The sequence below is a fragment of the Marmota marmota genome, unplaced genomic scaffold (assembly GCF_001458135.2).
Source record: "Marmota marmota marmota unplaced genomic scaffold, marMar, whole genome shotgun sequence".
NCBI lineage: Eukaryota > Metazoa > Chordata > Mammalia > Rodentia > Sciuridae > Marmota > Marmota marmota.
Window position 1 is genome coordinate 5581534 of NW_026000075.1, and position 8532 is coordinate 5590065.

The 8532-nt window shown below is 39.7% G+C and overlaps 1 long non-coding RNA gene across 1 annotated transcript in view; it reads left to right on the top strand.

The window, feature by feature from the left end:
• The window catches only part of LOC107149469, a 20436-nt gene extending 14778 nt beyond the window's left edge, over positions 1-5658 (top strand). Inside the window, exon 3 of the long non-coding RNA XR_007351645.1 lies at positions 5194-5658. This is a non-coding gene — a long non-coding RNA (uncharacterized LOC107149469). The remainder of the gene's footprint in view (positions 1-5193) is intronic.
• Positions 5659-8532: the final 2874 nt, after the last annotated feature.

Sequence of the window (8532 nt, forward strand, 5' to 3'; positions counted from 1 at the left end):
GGAGCACAACAGACACTAGGATGGCAATTTGTAAATCAATGGATGTGTAACTGATGTGATTCTGCAATCTGTGTATGGGGTGAAGGTGGGAGTTCATAACCCACTTGAATCAAAGTGTCGAATATGATATGTCAAGAAATTTGTAATGTTTTGAACAACCCACAATAAAAAATTAAAAAAAAATAAAAATAAAAAAAATAAAATAAAAATGCAATAAAAATAAAAAATAAAAAAAAAACTTTTCTTTATGGGTGCAACCTGACACTTCCACCTGTTTAGGAAAATATATAATGGGTTGTGCTTACTTTAAACTGCCTTGTGTTTATTATGGTTTGGGAATGTTTTACTTCATGCATGTTAATTTGATAAACTCCATATAGTTTTGGGTTAAAGTACAAGATTATGCCTTTGATGGGGATATTAAAGAAAGAAAATATGCTCAGTTGATTTACTTTCAAAGATTACATCTCTACATTAATTTTGGACATTAAGTATGCCTCAGATGACCCAGAGTAAGATATGTTCAACTTGACACAGGTCTAATTTTAAAAAAATCACAATATATACAAAAGAAACATGTACATACTGGTGGTCCAGATAAATGTCTCCTCCAAAGAACCTTCTCAGAATTCCTCAGGCCTTCTCCTCATTATACCCACAATTTTTGTTTTCTGATGATGTTACCCGCTAACCTTTACCCCGAATTGGTGATATATGTATATGTCTCTCTTCCTGTGAAGGTCAATCATTGCTGAGGGGGCAGGAATAGTGTTTTGTTCATCTGTATATGTTTGTGACCCCAAAGAGTTGAATTGAACTGAATTTGGGGAATTTGAGAAGGGGACTATCTGAAATAGTGAAACCTATGACAGCTTCAGAATCAGGTTGAATCCATTTGGAATCCACCTCTGACATTTAGCAGCTGAGACCCCAAGCAATTTAACTTAGCCTCCTGAGGGATTTTTGTCATCTACTGTGGGAATAAGAATGCCTACCACCGCAGATCCTCTAGGTTGGCTAACCCAACACTTGCTTCTAATCCACTTCGCACTTGCCTTCCCCAACTATGGAGACTGGAAAGCAAATCCTCAGTTTCTCAAATTTATTCCACTTGGAAAATTTGTGGGTCACAGCTCCTGATAATAAGATAAAAACAGAAACACCTGAGTGATTGATGCTCTGTATGTAAAGTGGCTCACACACTCTAGATAACGTGAAATGTCAACATGATGTTTGGAGGTATAGTATCCACTTTGCAGCCTTGGGGATACTGAGTGGTATCATTGAGTGAATTTGACAATTGCCTCCCTCTGGGCTTCTTTTCATCTGGGAGAATTATCCATACCTCTTGAAGCCACTGTTAGTAGAATATCCTATTACCCCAAAACACATTCCTGCAATACCTCTATCTCATAGAATCACTGTCAACAATAAATGCAAGTCACTTGTGTTAAGTGTTTAGTACAGAACTTAATGTGTCATAGACAACCAATGAGTGATAACTTTTAATAGCACTAGATAGGGAGGGGCTTGCTGACAAAAGGCAAGGACTTTTGGAGCGCACTGTGAACATTTGGAATAAGACACTGGAGCAAGCAGCAGGGAACAAAAAGAAAGGATTCCCTAGGCCTCAGAAAGGATAGAAATATGTCCTAAGGGCAACAGACCCAGAGCCCATCAAGAGTGAGAATAAGACAGGATGGTGCATAATGGTCTCCTATTCCCTGGACACCTAAAAATGGAACCCCTTCCACCTTCCATTCCCTCTCCCTATCCTACCTGACATGGTTGGATGGGCTTGGGAATCTGGGCCTGATCCAGATACTTCATAAGAACATAGGATGTCTTACGTAAACTGTTCCCAAGCTAGGTTCCTCTTACTAGTTAATCCACTCTTACCTTAGTGTAGCAATCTCTGATATCATTGTCTTGTGCCCCCCGCCCCGCACCTCCTAAAAGCACCTCCTAAAAACCACCTCCCGTGGGGCAGCATCCACAATGTAGCCCCTGCCGCTAAAGACTTTTCTCTACTTCTTCCAGATATCTGCTTTCAATGCTGTCATTGATAAACACTTCAGGGCCTTCCAGAGCTTTGGGGATCTTGGCTAATAAGAACATATGTCTGACCTATCTTCCTCTCCTCTCTCTACCTACTTTCTGAGTTTTCATGTCTTTAGCATTTCCCAGATGTGAAATCTGGAATGCTATTTCTCTGAAATAGTTATAAGTATCTCATAGAGCTAAATCATCTCATGGTCAAATAAGTCAGAAAAGCATTGTTAAACGGAGTTTAGCAGATTTCTTGCCTACATGACCTGTCAGTTTCTATACTATTTCTGCATACATGTGAATATATATATATATAGCACGGTGCTTCCCACACTTGTTTGCAAATCTCTCTTGGTCTAGGAATATCTCAAGGGCTAGTGTTCTGAGAGAGATGCTTTGAAAAACCCTGTCTTAGAAAAACAGTCTTCTGATTTCCCAGAAATTGACTACACCCTCTTCCTGTCCCTAAACATTCTCTTCACCCTACAGATCTTCCCCATATCCCAGTCAGAGATGGGGGGCTCTCATTCTCCTTTTCTACTCACCACTCCCTCCCCACCCAGCCTCAAACCCAGTGTCCAGCTCCACTGGCCTCTGGCTCTCCCTAACCACACTGCCCTCCTCCCACTTCCAGGCCTTAGCTCAAGCTATGCTCCCTGCCCAGAGCCCTTCTGCTGCTCCTCCACTGGGGGAGGCTCTTATTGGCATTTCAAGCCCTAACTTGAATAGCGTATCCACTGTGAAATTTTCTCCAATTATTCAGAGCCGAGTTAATTACTCCAACCTCTCCTCTGTGTTCCAAAGAACTTTGCAATCACGCTATTGCAGCATTTATCACATTGGTTACAGTTGCAGCCTCACCTTCCTTTCTCACTGAGCAGACTATTAATTCCTCTAGTAGGGTTTGTCCATAAATCTGCTGCATGTAATCTGCAGATCTTGAGTAAGTGTAGGTTTTATGAATGAACAAAAGGCTCTCTCAAAGTCCATAGGGACCTATCTCTCTATATCTTTATCAAAGGCATTATGGATTAAGGTCAGGTTATAACTGCAACCACCAAGACCCTACTCTCACCAAGGTACAAGCCCAGAGAACAAGATCAGGTTGCCAGGTAGCTTTCTGTAGCCCCCAATTACATTTTTTTTGACTAAAGGGGGAAAATAAATAAATTTTATATTTACTGGGTAACTAAAATAGAAGCAGTTCTAGTTTTGATATAAAACTTTAACATCAACAGTCTCAATATTTTTAGTACAACATACGCAGTAGGGGTTATCCTGGCTGTGGTCATTCCCTATGGGCTGGCTTCCAGAAAGGGAGCAGGCCTCCTGCACATAATCATGGAAATGAGCCTCTGCCAAGTACATGAGGCAGTCAATTCCAGCCAGCTGCAAGGTTGGACCCCAGCCTCATCCATACCAGTTATGCAGGGGAGGAGCAAAAGCCTTCCCAAACTTGAACACCATGATAGAGTGTTCAAGTCATCAGCTCACCATATCATACCAACCACAATCTCATAGTTGGATCCCAGCCCCTTAATTCTGCCAAGGAAGTCATTAAGGCTTCTCAATCAGAAACACTCTGCTGGCATGGTAGGGATGGAGGCCAAGTTATGCCAAGTCAGATCCTTTTGATGTCAAATCCCAACCTTTGATCATGCCAGAAGAGAGGCTGCTACTTCCTATTGATGTGGCTTAAAAGCCCCCGCAGTCCCAGAATCTGGTTCCCCTCACAGAAATGGATTCCCAACTCTTATAGATGGAAGCATCTGCCCTGGAACTCCATGGGTAAGAGGTTCAAACACCTGCTCCAGCACCTGGCAACCATCTGGACATTTGACCTTGCATACCCAACAAAATGTTCTATTTATTGTGTGTCTACTAAGTCTACTAAGGAGAAAAATTGGGTTTAGCTGACTGGCTGGCCACCTTTTAGCTTTGGTGAGAGAAGCACCTAGAACACTGAGGAACTGGCAGCCTCCCCTCCCCCAATGAATGAGCGTGGTGGGTCCCTAGGAGTCAGGAACATCATGCAGGTCAAGGCCAACTTCTTCCCACTAGCTTCATTAACGCCCACAATTACCAGGGTGAGTACAGCCCAGTGGGCAGAGCTGGCTGCCTTAGACCCGAGAAACCAATGAACAAAGAAAACATCTGGAGACAAAATAGGGAAGGACTCGAATCATTGTGGCAAACATACTGGACGTAGACTTTCTACTCCTCCTGTCACATAGAGGGATTTGAGATTTTGCATTTTCACTCTCTCTGGTGATTATTTTTACCTCGAACTATGAGCTTGGACATTCTCAGTGTCAGGAATTTTGACTCCTAAATAATATGATAATGTTGAGAAAATGCATGTAGCAAAATAATATTAATTATTATTATTTATTCAATATCTACATTCTAGGTACTACTCTTTAACAACACTAAATGCTAAATGCTACTTATTTAATTCAAACTAGCACTTTTCCATTCTATGAATTTGGGAAACCAAAACTCAGGAAAATTTAGTGACTAATTTAAAGTTTAAACAATAGTCAGGCATGGTGGCGGGTGCAAACCTGGAATCCCGGCATCTCAGCAGTCTGAGGCAGGAGGCTCACAAGTTCAAAGCCAGCCTCAGGAATTAAACAAGGCCATAAGCAACTTAGTGAGACCCTATCTCAAATAAAAAAATAAAAAGGGCTGAGAAAGTGGCCCGGTGGTTTAGCACCCTGGGGCTCAATCCCCAGTACCAAAAATAAAAATAAATAAATAAAATTTTTAAAAGATTAAAAACAGCAGGGAATTAAAATTGATTAAAACACACCTATCTAAATCCAAAATCCTCGAGTCTCCCTAAAATTGTAGGTGCACAATTTTATTACAATTACAATTGTATTAAAAGAATCATGACCAACACAACTTAAGGAATATGAGGTTGGGGAAATGGGCAAGCCCCAAAATAAAAACACCAGAAGCAAAACACAAACTTAATCGTTTTCTAGTTGACTTTCCACGTTAGAGAATATTGTATGTCATTTCCATTGTATCACATTGACATACATCTATGAACCAAATTGCTTACTTAAGTGTCTTTTTCAGGATGAAATTTTAATCAATGTTATCTTTATTTTGTTGTTGTTGTTGTTGTTGTTCCAGTTGAAATCCTACCCTTGCTTTGATGGAAATGGATGGTGCACATTTAAGTATAAACAGCAGAAATGAAGACAGGGAAAGATGAAGGGCAACAGCAAAGTCAACTGGGAGTCTAAACATGGGAAAAACTGTCTTCATGAAGATGTGAAATATATAATTAGAAATGAATGAAAACTTCTCATTCAAGCTACATAGATAGATAGATAGATAGATATCTGTTATATTAGATGAAGACACCAAAAACATGCATTGGAGAAAAGATAGCCTCTTCAACAAATGGTACTGGCAAAACTGGAAATCCATATGAAACAAAATGAAATTAAACCCCTATCTCTCACCATGCACAAAACTCAACTCAAAGTGGATCAAGGACCTAGGAATTAAACCAGAGACACTGTGCCTATTAGAAGAAAAAATAGGCCCTAATCTTCATCATGTGGGATTAGGCCCCAACTTCCTTAATAAGACTCCTATAATACAAGAATTAAAATCAAGAATCAATAAATGATATGGATTCAAACCAAAAAGCTTCTTCTCAGCAAAAGAAACAATCAGTGAGGTGAATAGAGAGCCTTTGGAGAAAATTTTAACCACTCCCACATCAGACAAAGAAATAATCTCTAGGGTATATAAAGAACTCAAAAAGCTAAACACCAAAAAATCCAAATCGCTCAATCAATAAATGAGCCAAGGAACTGAACAGACACCTTTTAGAAGATGATATATAATCAATCAACAAATATATGAAAAAATGTTCAACATATCTTAGCAATTAGAGAAATGCAAATCAAAACTACTCTAAGATTTCATCTCACTCCTGTCAGAATGGCAGCTATTAAGAATACAAACAACAATAAGTGTTGGCGAGGATGTGGGGAAAAAGGTACACTCATACATTGCTGGTGGGACTGCAAATTGGTGCAGCCAATATGGAAAGCAGTATGGAGAATCCTTGGAAAACTGGGAATGGAACCACCATTTGACCCACCTATCCCACTCCTCAGTCTATACCAAAATGACTTAAAAACAGCATACTACAGGGACACAGCCACATGAATGTTTATAGCAGCACAATTCACAATAGCTAAACTGTGGAACCAACCTAGATGCCCTTTAGTAGATTAGTGGATAAAGAAAAATGTGGTACATATATACAATGGAATATTACTCAGCAATAAAAGAGAATAAAATCATGGCATTAGCAGGAAAAATGGATGGAGTTGGAGAATATATAGCTAAGTGAAGATACCCAATTCAAAAAAAAAAATGCCAAATTTTTTCTCTAATATAAGGAGGCTGATTCATAGTGGGTTGGGAGGGGGAACATGGGAGGATTAGATGAACTCTAGGGCAAAGGGGTAGGAGGGGAAAGGAGGGGACATGGGGGTGAAAAAAGATGGTGGAATGAGATGGACATAATTACCCTAAGTACATGTATGAAGACATGAATGGTGTGAATATACTTTGATTACAACCAGAGATATGAAAAAATGTGCTCTATATGTGTAATGTGAATTGTAATGCATTCTGCTGTCATATATAACAAATTAAAATAAATTTTTTTAAAAAAATTAGAAACCAAAATAAATAAGTAAATAAAAGATATATCTGTTAATAGCTCACTGTACTTATCCATAAAATATCCTTTTTGCCTTCCTTTTCTCAACTAAGTCTTCATATCCTTTAAGATGTATCATTTAATTGCCAGGTTTCTAGGTTGGGCTAATTCCACTTCCAGCTACAAAACAAAACAGAAGGGTTGGCCACAAAAATGCATAAATTTAGGCCATCTATGTTAAGCCAACTGTACCTCAAAATCCTGCCCAAGAGAAAGTTAATTCTGTATGTTCTCAAACAAAAATTTCCTTTCTGTACTTCATCAAGTAAAAATTCCTAGGTCCTAGAAGCCTCCCAAATGATTCCAGTGTCGTGGTATCATTAGACATCAGCTGAGCAACAGATGTGCAAACCCTTGCCTTAGTTTTGAGTGATTCTAAATATTTCTAACCTCACCATTTCCTAATGTCTCCCTTTCACCGAATTCTGTTGAAATGTTTTTTTAAGATTTGGGGCTTTCTTCTAGAGTTGTATGACCTCATGCAATCGTTTAGCAACACTGACCCTCGGCTTTTTGTTTGAACTTTCATAAACTCTGCCTCTGTGGTTTCATGGAAGAACACACAGAACTCAAAGCCATGCCAAGACAGCGGGAGCAGGGCTTGTGCTGGGGTGACCCAGGCAACAGCAATCCGGCCTTGGAGTTTCCAAACACGACTCCTACAAATCAAAGAACATTTCATTTCTTGAATTATAAGTCCTCCCAAGATGGTTGGAAATATGGGACTTCAAATGCAAGTCAGTTGTAAAAAGAACAAACTTACTAGTAAGTAAAATTAGAGTGGTAAATAAGATTTAGAGTCTATTCTAGATGTTGTGTGAGTTGCACAGTGTACTGGCAACTATGGGTAACACAGGAAGCAGAGGGAATGAAGCACAGGGAAATCTGTCACAGAGCTGGGGAGCAGGCGAGGCAATAGGCTAGGATCTTTTCTGAAGAATGTTTTGCTGCATCAGTATTAGTTGTTTTCGAGAATGTCCCAGAAGAGTTTCTTCCCATTAGTTCCATTTATTTCCCCAAAGTTACAGAAGAACATCAAAACGCTGGCAATTATTACAAGGCCAAAAATTCTCAAATAACAGATCTTGTTGCCATGTTTAGTCTCTTGAAACATGAATTTCATCATATGAGCCCGGCAAAAGGATTTACAGCACCTCTCTCCTGCTCTGAGATCAACCAGTCCGTTAGAGCTACTGAACATCCTCTCTAGGGCAAAGTCCTTCTACTATTAAGAGGGTCATTCATTTTTCGGTCATTCAAAAAATGTTTACTGAACACCAACCCAAGAGGCAGAAATCATGTTGGGTACTAGAGGGGAGGTACAGATGAAGGAGATCTGGCCTCCGCCCTGAGGAAACTCAAGTTTTCCTGGAGTTGGTAAGTAAGTGAGTAATAACTAGAAACACTATGATAAACCAACACCAAATATATGTTCGCAGAATCCTATGAAGCTCAAGAGAAAATATCACAGAGGAGAAACACAGCAGGTGGGCTTTGAGGGATGAGTAGGCACTCCCCAGAGGAGAAGAGGGTTCTCCAGGCCAAGGACACAGGATGTGCAGTGTTGACCTAAGTCAAACATAGAAATAATGAGGAAGGCAGACTATCACTATATAAAAATTGGTATTTTGATAGGTCAGTAAAGATTTAGATAAGTTTTAGGATAGTAGAGATGGAGAAGGCAGGATCTGGGATAGTCAAAGAAAGATCATCAGTCTTTGCCA